The sequence below is a fragment of the Macaca fascicularis genome, chromosome X, assembly GCF_037993035.2.
Source record: "Macaca fascicularis isolate 582-1 chromosome X, T2T-MFA8v1.1".
Classification (NCBI taxonomy): domain Eukaryota; kingdom Metazoa; phylum Chordata; class Mammalia; order Primates; family Cercopithecidae; genus Macaca; species Macaca fascicularis.
Window position 1 is genome coordinate 15,067,653 of NC_088395.1, and position 11,881 is coordinate 15,079,533.

Here is an 11,881-nt window from a genome sequence, read left to right on the forward strand (position 1 = left end):
TTTACGGAGTCTCAGTTAAAACATTTGGTGGCTGTTATTAACAGTTTGAGGGGTGTCATTCACATTTTTAAAGGCATTTCTATGCATACACATGTATGCAGATTTATCAATTTACATTTTCCACATAAATGTACCTATATTATTCTTTTTTTTGAGACAGGGTCTCGCTTTGTCACCTGGGCTCGAGTGCCATGGCATCATCTCGGCTCACTGCAACTTTCACCTCCCGAGCTCAAGCAGTTCTCCTGCCTCAGCCTCCCGAGTAGCTGGGATTACAGGAGCGCACCACTGCGCCGAGCTAATTTTTGTAAGTAGAAACAGGGTTTCACCATGTTGGCTAGGCTGGCCTCGAACTCCTGACCTCACATGATCCCCCTGCCTTGGCCTCCCAAAGTGCTAGGATTACAGGCATGAGCCACCGCACCTGGCTCCTATATTATTCTATTATTCTATGCTTTTTACACTTATTTTGTCTGTGAGAGCTTTCCATATCAGCTTTTATAGCTATGCTCCTGTCTTTATTCACTGCTGCATAGCATTCCATATTGTGCCAGAAGTATTTAATTATGCTCCTAATGATGCAACCAGAATGTCATTATTTCTGTTAGTACTATAAAAAGACTAAAGTTCATATTTGTGTACATGTGGCTTTGTGCACATAGGCAAATATTTCTAGAGGAGAGATTCCTAAGAGTGGAAATGCTAAGTCAAAGGCATACTTATGCACACATAATAAATTGTATAAAACTGAAGACACACACAGAAATGAGAACAAGTAAAACTGGGGAATTGAATAAGACTGCATGAATGTTGATTTCCCAGTTACAATATTGTACTACAGTTTTGCAAAAAGTCACCATTGAGGGAAACTGGGCAAAGTGCACTGGAGATCTCTATGTGATTTCTTACAACTGTATGTGAATCTGTAATGATCTCAATACAAATTGCCCTTTTTAAAAAGAAGCTGCTCATTGAAAATGTATAAACACTACTAAACTTCCCTCTATCTCTATTTGCAGAATTAACTGAGAAGGCCATAAGCATACAAATTCTTTACCACTCCATCAGGAAAGATTTGAAGAATGATACATTTGTTTGGCAGAGAGTGAGAAATTGATTCCCAACACCGACTGGATGAGGAGTTGAACAGAAGGGCACAATGGGGAAACTGGATACCATTTCCTTTCCTTCCCAGTAAAATGTAGTGCAGCTTCTTTATTTACTTTTAATTAAATTTCAAGTAGATAAGGCTTTTTCATATTCAAAATTAAGTTCCAAAATGACAATAAAGAAGATTTCCGGATTGTTTCCCTACTACCTGGGAAGGAATTAATTCATCAGCCTTTAATCTTCTCACTTTATTTATGATGTTGATCAACACTAGTGAATAGGAGGATGTGAGGTGTATTTTTAAGCTGTTTGACAACAGTTCTTCACAAGGGAAGTTCATGCATTTGTGGATTTGTATGAGGATAAAGTTGAATCACGTGTATGAGCTGTGATTATGGAGAAATTGGTTGGCTTACCAACAGCCATAAGAGAAGACAATCTTACCAACTTCTAGTCAGCCCCTTGGTGCATGTCAGCGTGTGTGTCTGGATGTTCAGTGAAATTGGCACAGGTTAGGTTAGAAAACAGAATGATCGTTGCCTGCAGCAGAAGATAAGGCCACAATCATTCCTCACCAGGAGCAGTGTTCACACTAGCCAGGGCCTCTGCACCGCCCCTCACTTAGCTGTCCAAGGCACACCTCAGGCATGGTTTAGGAGACTCTTTCCTCCCCAGTGTAGCCGGCTCAAGTCCAGCTGCTAAGAAGCTGAAAGCTCAAGAAGCAGGAGGTATGGTGAAAGGAAATCAACTTTATCCAAATGCTACTGAGAGGTGAAGCCAGCTGGACTTCCTGGGTCTAGTGGGGACTTGGAGAACTTTTGTGTCTAGCTAAAGAATTGTAAAAGGACCAATCAGCACTCCATAAAAATGCACTAATCAGCGCTCTGTGTCTAGCTAAAGGATTGTAAATGCACCAATCAGTACTCTGTAAAAATGCACCAGTCAGCACTCTGTGTCTAGCTAAAGGATTGTAAATGCACCAATCAGCACTCTGTAAAAACACGCCAATCAGCACTCTGTGTTCAAAGGATTGTAAATGCACCAATCAGCACTCTGTGTCTAGCTAAAGGATTGTAATTGCACCAATCAACACTCTGTAAAAATGCACCAATCAGTGTTCTGTGTCTAGCTAAAGGATTGTAAATGCACCAATCAGCACTCTGAAAATGGACCAATTGGCACTCTGTAAAATGGACCATCTGCAGGATGTGGGTGGGGAAAAATAAGGGAATAAAAGCTGAACACCTCCAGCCAGCAGTGGCAACCTGCTTGGGTCCCTTCCATGCTGTGGAAGCTTTGTTCTTTCACTCTTCACAATAAATCTTGCTACTGCTCATTCTTTGGGTCCATGCCACCTTTAAGAGCTATAACACTCACCACAAAGGTCCCTGGCTTCATTCTTGAAGTCAGAAGACCAAGAACCCACTGGAAGGAACCAACTATGAACCAAATATGGAACCAACTATGGACACACTACCAGTTGGATAATGGCTCCCCTTTGAAAGACCGTTCCAACTTTTTGGGCTGAGTGAAGGGATTCATGCAGGAAAAAGGTGTGGGAAAATACGGGAATATCAAGGGAGGGAAGAACTCTGTGTGTCTCTTGCCCATGGCTATCTTGAGTAATTGCCAGTCCGGAAGTCCAGTTTTTGTCATCCTCACTTCTGCGCGGTAGTGGTGGGCTAACTGTTCATAACTCCCCCAAGCAGGAGGATTCTGCTGCTGGGTCTCTGTGCCTTTTTTGTTTCAAAATTGCCCCCTGGAATTTCTAAGCAAGCATATAATCAGATAAGTGAGCATTGTTCACAAAAGTGCCTCATGGAAAAGAGAGAAACAAAGAGTTTCAAAGTATGTTTCAAGGCTGAAAGCAAGACAGGAAAAAAAAAAAAGGTTTAAAATGCATTTTGAGGCTGGGATGCTCAGTTACACTGAGACCTTGGGGGAAACTTTAAAGTCACTTCCAATCAGTCAAAATTGGTCCAGGAGCTGAAGCTTCTTCTTATTTCAGCTGGCAATTTTTCTAGCACAAAACCTTTAACACCTGAAAGGAATACATCTGCTCTGACAACGTGGAATACTCTGCTTCTACTGCTTTAGAAAGAAGTCAGTCAGTCCTACTCTGCCAAGCAGTACAATAAGATTCAAATAAGAATGTGTGTTTTTAAAAATGTGACATTATGCAGTATTCTTGAGGAAAAAATCAGGTGGATCAAAATTGAGAGATAATCACATAACAATGGGGCTGGACTCTTCAAAAATGCCAATGGCATTGCTTTCTAGATTAAAGGAGAATAAAGAGACTTGGTAACTACATTCAATGCGTGATCCTCAAAGAGATCCTGAACAGTGGAACATGACAGAAAAGATATCATTAATGCCACAAGCGTGTGTGAGAACTTAAATCTGGATATATATTGGATAGTTGTAGTGCATCAGTGTCAAACCTCCTGTGTGTGATCACTACACCACAGTTCCATAGGAGAATCTCTGTGTTCTTAGGAGATGCACACTGAACTGCTCTGTCCTGAACCATATGGGAGCAAGAGGCCAAAAGGGAAATGTATGCCTTTATGCATGTTTTGCACCAAGTATAAAAAGTTAATATAAGCTGTGCAGTCAAAACACATGAGTATATATAAAGCCTGCGTTGCCCAATCTGTTTGCACGGCATTGTCACTCCTCGTAAACCCAGCAGCCACATATCCCAGAACCAGGGGCTGATTGGAAACACTATTCTCATTGCACAATAATGCAGGGACATAAACAACAAAAGCCTGTCTTTATTTTAAAAATTTATAGGGCTGGGCGCGGTGGCTCAAGCCTGTAATCCCAGCACTTTGGGAGGCCGAGACGGGCGGATCACGAGGTCAGGAGATCGAGACCATCCTGGTTAATATGGTGAAACCCCGTCTCTACTAAAAAAAAAAATACAAAAAACTAGCCGGGCGAGGTGGCGGACGCCTGTAGTCCCAGCTACTCGGGAGGCTGAGGCAGGAGAATGGTGTGAACCCAGGAGGCGGAGCTTGCAGTGAGCTGAGATCCGGCCACTGCACTCCAGCCTGGGTGACAGCGCGAGACTCCGTCTCAAAAAAAAAAAAAAAAAAAAAAAAAAAAATTTATTATTTTGGCTATCATGGGCTTTTTGCCTTAACATTGACTTTTCGAAACAGTGCACTAAAATATGCACATTAATGACTTTTTGTTGCCCTCTTAAATTTTTTGCCTCATTCACCTAATCCTGTTCCTAGCCCTGGTGAAGGATCATGATGTCCACAACTTACAAATCATTTTTTAAATATATGGATATGTATTAATTATATATGAGTTTACATATATGGGTGTGTGTGCACATGTTCATTTATATATGTATATGTGTGTATACATTTGTATGTGCATATGTATGTGTATACATGCATGTGTATGTATATGTGTTAACATGCATGTACATGTATGTATACTGGTATGTATGTGTGTGTGCATATACACATACATAGAGAAGCAAATGTAGCAAAATGCTAACAATTGGTGAATTGAGGTGATGGGCATACAGATATTCATTGTTTTATTGTAGATTTTTTGTAAGCTGGAAACTTCAAGATATAATAATGGCGGGAGTAGAAAAGTTAATAAATGGAAATTAAGACCTGGTGCACATTTGTTTACAAGCTAAATTTGTTAAAATAAGAAGCTACTATTTCAAGTGTGATCTGTGTATTTGTCCTGGTACAGACTCTGCTAAGGGAAGGAGATGATAGATTCCATATGCAAATGGAATATATCCATGCAAGTGCAGCCCCTGCCAGTGATATGCAATGGGTAAAAACGTGAAGTCCTGCAGTGTGGAGAGCATCCTCCCCGACAAGCTGTGGTTATTCAGCGATTCATCCCTCACCATGGCAGCTTCAGGAGATGTCTCTGAAGGGTCAGCTATTCTCTTTGTGTTCAATGCATAAATCTTCTCAGCAATGAGCATTGTTACTGAAAAAAGATTCGTGGAGAAACCTCATGTTTATTTGACAAAGCAATATAAGAAATATAAGGGAGGAGAATTACTTTGGGAGAAACAGTTCCTTAATCAAATGTGAACCAAAATTACAGACGTTGGATTACATACCTAAACATTTAAATAATTTAAGGGATTTGGAAGGTGTTGAGACTTAAATCTTCAAGTGACATAGCAAGCTTATTTTTTTCTTTTTCTTTCTTTCTTTCTTTCTTTTTTTTTTTTTTTTTTTTTTTTGAGACGGAGTCTCGCTCTGTGGCCCAGGCTGGAGAGCAGTGGCGCTATCTCGGCTCACTGCAAGCTCTGCCTCCCGGGTTCACGCCATTCTCCTGCCTCAGCCTCCCGAGTAGCTGGGACTACAGGCGCCCGCCACCACGCTCGGCTTATTTTTTGTATTTTTTAGTAGAGACGGGGTTTCACCGTGTTAGCCAGGATGCTGTCGATCTCCTGACTTCATGATCCGCCCGTCTCGGCCTCCCAAAGTGCTGGGATTGCAGGCATGAGCCACCATGCCTGGCCTATTTTTTTTAAATAATAGGTAAAGGTAGATGATGGACTGATGCAGTCATACAAATAATAGCTAGCTAAATAGATGGTAAATACATATATGTCTACACAGACATAGTCAGATGGTTTATAGATAGGCAATATTGGGTATTTGGTTATGAAAATATTCATTCCTTAAAATGATTCATTATGTATATATTTTAAATTATTTTAAACTATTATTTTAAATAGTTTTTATATGTAAATCACACTTCTGGAAATCTAAGAAATACTTCAAACATTTTTGAAGATTTATTTAAAAATGAGGTTCACGTCAATGTTATCTATAATAGCAAGAAACTAGAAATAATTTAAGTATCTAACAATATGGAAATACCTAAGGAATATGATATATTTTAAAAGGTTGTCCCAAAGGGTTCGAAACAGAAAATCATTAAAATATGGTTTATGGGAAAAGCTGGAATCATAAATACTTTTAAAATAGGATATCTGTGTTAAATCAGGCAAAGGAATAAAAAAATATGATGTGCTGAAATACTGAAAAATCTTAAGAGTAGAAGTTAACTAATAAATATTATATACATATGTGAGTAGTTATTCTAAAATTCAGTCACCCTGCCAGGGACCTTGCCTAGCCAGCTTATCTAAAATAGTAAGCCTCTGTCATCACTCTTTAATCTGCTTTATTTTTCTTTCTATCACTTCCTGATATGATATTATATTTGTATTATTTATTCCCTACTGTCCTCACTAACACATGAGTTTTTTGGGAGCAAACACCATGTCTGTCTTTCACACTGTTCTACAGTGTCTGGCACATAATAGATGCTTAGTAAAAAATGTGTTAAAGGAATTAATTGAGAAGCTATCTTAGGGCACTTCAAATATGACTAAAATTATAAAAATTATACTGTTTTGGGAAGAAAGCATCCCATATAGTGTAAAAAGTGAAATAATTTGGGGCGGAGCAAGATGGCCGAATAGGAACAGCTCCAGTCTCCAACTCCCAGCGCGAGCGACACAGAAGACCGGTGATTTCTGCATTTTCAACTGAGGTACTGGGTTCATCTCACTGGGGAGTGCCGGACGATCGGTGCTGGTCAGCTGCTGCAGCCCGACCAGCGAGAGCTGAAGCAGGGCGAGGCATTGCCTCACCTGGGAAGCGCAAGGGGGAAGGGAGTCCCTTTTCCTAGCCAGGGGAACTGAGACACACAACACCTGGAAAATCGGGTAACTCCCACCCCAATACTGCGCTTTAAGCAAACAGGCACACCAGGAGATCATATCCCACACCTGGCCGGGAGGGTCCCACACCCACGGAGCCTCCCTCATTGCTAGCACAGCAGTCTGTGATCTACCGGCAAGGCAGCAACGAGGCTGGGGGAGGGGCGCCCGCCATTGCTGAGGCTTAAGTAGGTAAACAAAGCCGCTGGGAAGCTCGAACTGGGTGGAGCTCACAGCAGCTCAAGGAAACCTGCCTGTCTCTGTAGACTCCACCTCTGGGGACAGGGCACAGTAAACAATAACAAACACAGCAGAAAACTCTGCAGACGCAAACGACTCTGTCTGACAGCTTTGAAGAGAGCAGTGGATCTCCCAACATGGAGGCTGAGATCTGAGAAAGGACAGACTCCCTGCTCAAGTGGGTCCCTGACCCCTGAGCAGCCTAACTGGGAGACATCCCCCACTAGGGGCAGTCTGACACCCCACACCTCACAGGGTGGAGTACACCCCTGAGAGGAAGCTTCCAAAGCAAGAATCAGACAGGTACACTCGCTGTTCAGAAATATTCTATCTTCTGCAGCCTCTGCTGCTGATACCCAGGCAAACAGGGTCTGGAGTGGACCTCAAGCAATCTCCAACAGACCTACAGCTGAGGGTCCTGACTGTTAGAAGGAAAACTATCAAACAGGAAGGACACCTACACCAAAACCCCATCAGTACATCACCATCATCAAAGACCAGAGGCAGATAAAACCACAAAGATGGGAAAAAAGCAGGGCAGAAAAGCTGGAAATTCAAAAAATAAGAGCGCATCTCCCCCGGCAAAGGAGCGCAGCTCATCGCCAGCAACGGATCAAAGCTGGACGGAGAATGACTTTGACGAGATGAGAGAAGAAGGCTTCAGTCCATCAAATTTCTCAGAGCTAAAGGAGGAATTACGTACCCAGCGCAAAGAAACTAAAAATCTTGAAAAAAAAGTGGAAGAATTGATGGCTAGAGTAATTAATGCAGAGAAGGTCATAAACGAAATGAAAGAGATGAAAACCATGACACGAGAAATACGTGACAAATGCACAAGCTTCAGTAACCGACTCGATCAACTGGAAGAAAGAGTATCTGCGATTGAGGATCAAATGAATGAAATGAAGCGAGAAGAGAAACCAAAAGAAAAAAGAAGAAAAAGAAATGAACAAAGCCTGCATATGGGATTATATAAAAAGACCAAATCTACGTCTGATTGGGGTGCCTGAAAGTGAGGGGGAAAATGGAACCAAGTTGGAAAACACTCTTCAGGATATCATCCAGGAGAACTTCCCCAACCTAGTAGGGCAGGCCAACATTCAAATCCAGGAAATACAGAGAACGCCACAAAGATACTCCTCGAGAAGAGCAACTCCAAGACACATAATTGCCAGATTCACCAAAGTTGAAATGAAGGAAAAAATCTTAAGGGCAGCCAGAGAGAAAGGTCGGGTTACCCACAAAGGGAAGCCCATCAGACTAACAGCAGATCTCTCGGCAGAAACTCTACAAGCCAGAAGAGAGTGGGGGCCAATTTTCAACATTCTTAAAGAAAAGAATTTTCAACCCAGAATTTCATATCCAGCCAAACTAAGTTTCATAAGTGAAGGAGAAATAAAATCCTTTACAGATAAGCAAATGCTTAGAGATTTTGTCACCACTAGGCCTGCCTTACAAGAGACCCTGAAGGAAGCACTAAACATGGAAAGGAACAACCGGTACCAGCCATTGCAAAAACATGCCAAAATGTAAAGACCATCGAGGCTAGGAAGAAACTGCATCAACTAACGAGCAAAATAACCAGTTAATATCATAATGGCAGGATCAAGTTCACACATAACAATCTTAACCTTAAATGTAAATGGACTAAATGCTCCAATTATACAGGAGCACCCAGATTCATCAAGCAAGTCCTTAGAGACTTACAAAGAGACTTAGACTCCCGTACAATAATAATGGGAGACTTCAACACTCCACTGTCAACATTAGACAGATCAACGAGACAGAAAGTTAACAAGGATATCCAGGAATTGAACTCATCTCTGCAGCAAGCAGACCTAATAGACATCTATAGAACTCTCCACCCCAAATCAACAGAATATACATTCTTCTCAGCACCACATCGTACTTACTCCAAAATCGACCACGTAATTGGAAGTAAAGCACTCCTCAGCAAATGTACAAGAACAGAAATTATAACAAACTGTCTCTCAGACCACAGTGCAATCAAACTAGAACTCAGGACTAAGAAACTCAATCAAAACCGCTCAACTACATGGAAACTGAACAACCTGCTCCTGAATGACTACTGGGTACATAACGAAATGAAGGCAGAAATAAAGATGTTCTTTGAAACCAATGAGAACAAAGATACAACATACCAGAATCTCTGGGACACATTTAAAGCAGTGTGTAGAGGGAAATTTATAGCACTAAATGCCCACAAGAGAAAGCAGGAAAGATCTAAAATTGACACTCTAACATCACAATTAAAAGAACTAGAGAAGCAAGAGCAAACACATTCGAAAGCTAGCAGAAGGCTAGAAATAACTAAGATCAGAGCAGAACTGAAGGAGATAGAGACACAAAAAACTCTCCAAAAAATCAATGAATCCAGGAGTTGGTTTTTTGAAAAGATCAACAAAATTGACAGACCACTAGTAAGACTAATAAAGAAGAAAAGAGAGAAGAATCAAATCGACGCAATAAAAAATGATAAAGGGGATATCACCACTGACCCCACAGAAATACAAACTACCATCAGAGAATACTATAAACACCTCTACGCAAATAAACTGGAAAATCTAGAAGAAATGGATAATTTCCTGGACACTTACACTCTTCCAAGACTAAACCAGGAAGAAGTTGAATCCCTGAATAGACCAATAGCAGGCTCTGAAATTGAGGCAATAATTAATAGCCTACCAACCAAAAAAAGTCCAGGACCAGACGGATTCACAGCTGAATTCTACCAGAGGTACAAGGAGGAGTTGGTACCATTCCTTCTGAAACTATTCCAATCAATAGAAAAAGAGGGAATCCTCCCTAACTCATTTTATGAGGCCAACATCATCCTGATACCAAAGCCTGGCAGAGACACAACTAAAAAAGAGAATTTTAGACCAATATCCCTGATGAACATCGATGCAAAGATCCTCAATAAAATACTGGCAAACCGGATTCAGCAACACATCAAAAAGCTTATCCACCATGATCAAGTGGGCTTCATCCCTGGGATGCAAGGCTGGTTCAACATTCGCAAATCAATAAACATAATCCAGCATATAAACAGAACCAAAGACAAGAACCACATGATTATCTCAATTGATGCAGAAAAGGCTTTTGACAAAATTCAACAGCCCTTCATGCTAAAAACGCTCAATAAATTCGGTATTGATGGAACGTACCTCAAAATAATAACAGCTATTTATGACAAACCCACAGCCAATATCATACTGAATGGGCAAAAACTGGAAAAATTCCCTTTGAAAACTGGCACAAGACAGGGATGCCCTCTCTCACCACTCCTATTCAACATAGTGTTGGAAGTTCTGGCTAGGGCAATTAGGCAAGAGAAAGAAATCAAGAGTATTCAGTTAGGAAAAGAAGAAGTCAAACTGTCCCTGTTTGCAGATGACATGATTGTATATTTAGAAAACCCCATTGTCTCAGCCCAAAATCTCCTTAAGCTGATAAGCAACTTCAGCAAAGTCTCAGGATCCAAATTAATGTGCAAAAATCACAAGCATTCTTATACACCAGTAACAGACAAACAGAGAGCCAAATCAGGAATGAACTTCCATTCACAATTGCTTCAAAGAGAATCAAATACCTAGGAATCCAACTTACAAGGGATGTAAAGGACCTCTTCAAGGAGAACTACAAACCACTGCTCAGTGAAATCAAAGAGGACACAAACAAATGGAAGAACATACCATGCTCATGGATAGGAAGAATCAATATAGTGAAAATGGCCATATTGCCCAAGGTAATTTATAGATTCAATGCCATCCCCATCAAGCTACCAACGAGTTTCTTCACAGAATTGGAAAAAACTGCTTTAAAGTTCATATGGAACCAAAAAAGAGCCCGCATCTCCAAGACAATCCTAAGTCAAAAGAACAAAGCTGGAGGCATCACGCTACCTGACTTCAAACTATACTACAAGGCTACAGTAACCAAAACAGCATGGTACTGGTACCAAAACAGAGATATAGACCAATGGAACAGAACAGAGTCCTCAGAAATAACACCACACATCTACAGCCATCTGATCTTTGACAAACCTGAGAGAAACAAGAAATGGGGAAAGGATTCCCTATTTAATAAATGGTGTTGGGAAAATTGGCTAGCCATAAGTAGAAAGCTGAAACTGGATCCTTTCCTTACTCCTTATACAAAAATTAATTCAAGATGGATTAGAGACTTAAATGTTAGACCTAATACCATAAAAATCCTAGAGGAAAACCTAGGTAGTACCATTCAGGACATAGGCATGGGCAAAGACTTCATGTCTAAAACACCAAAAGCAACGGCAGCAAAAGCCAAAATTGACAAATGGGATCTCATTAAATTAAAGAGCTTCTGCACAGCAAAAGAAACTACCACCAGAGTGAACAGGCAACCTACAGAATGGGAGAAAATTTTTGCAATCTACTCATCTGACAAAGGGCTAATATCCAGAACCTACAAAGAACTCAAACAAATTTACAAGAAAAAAACAAACAACCCCATCAAAAAGTGGGCAAAGGATATGAACAGACATTTCTCAAAAGAAGACATTCATACAGCCAACAGACACATGAAAAAATGCTCATCATCACTGGCCATCAGAGAAATGCAAATCAAAACCACAATGAGATACCATCTCACACCAGTTAGAATGGCGATCATTAAAAAGTCAGGAAACAACAGGTGCTGGAGAGGATGTGGAGAAATAGGAACACTTTTACACTGTTGGTGGGATTGTAAACTAGTTCAACCATTATGGAAAACAGTATGGCGATTCCTCAAGGA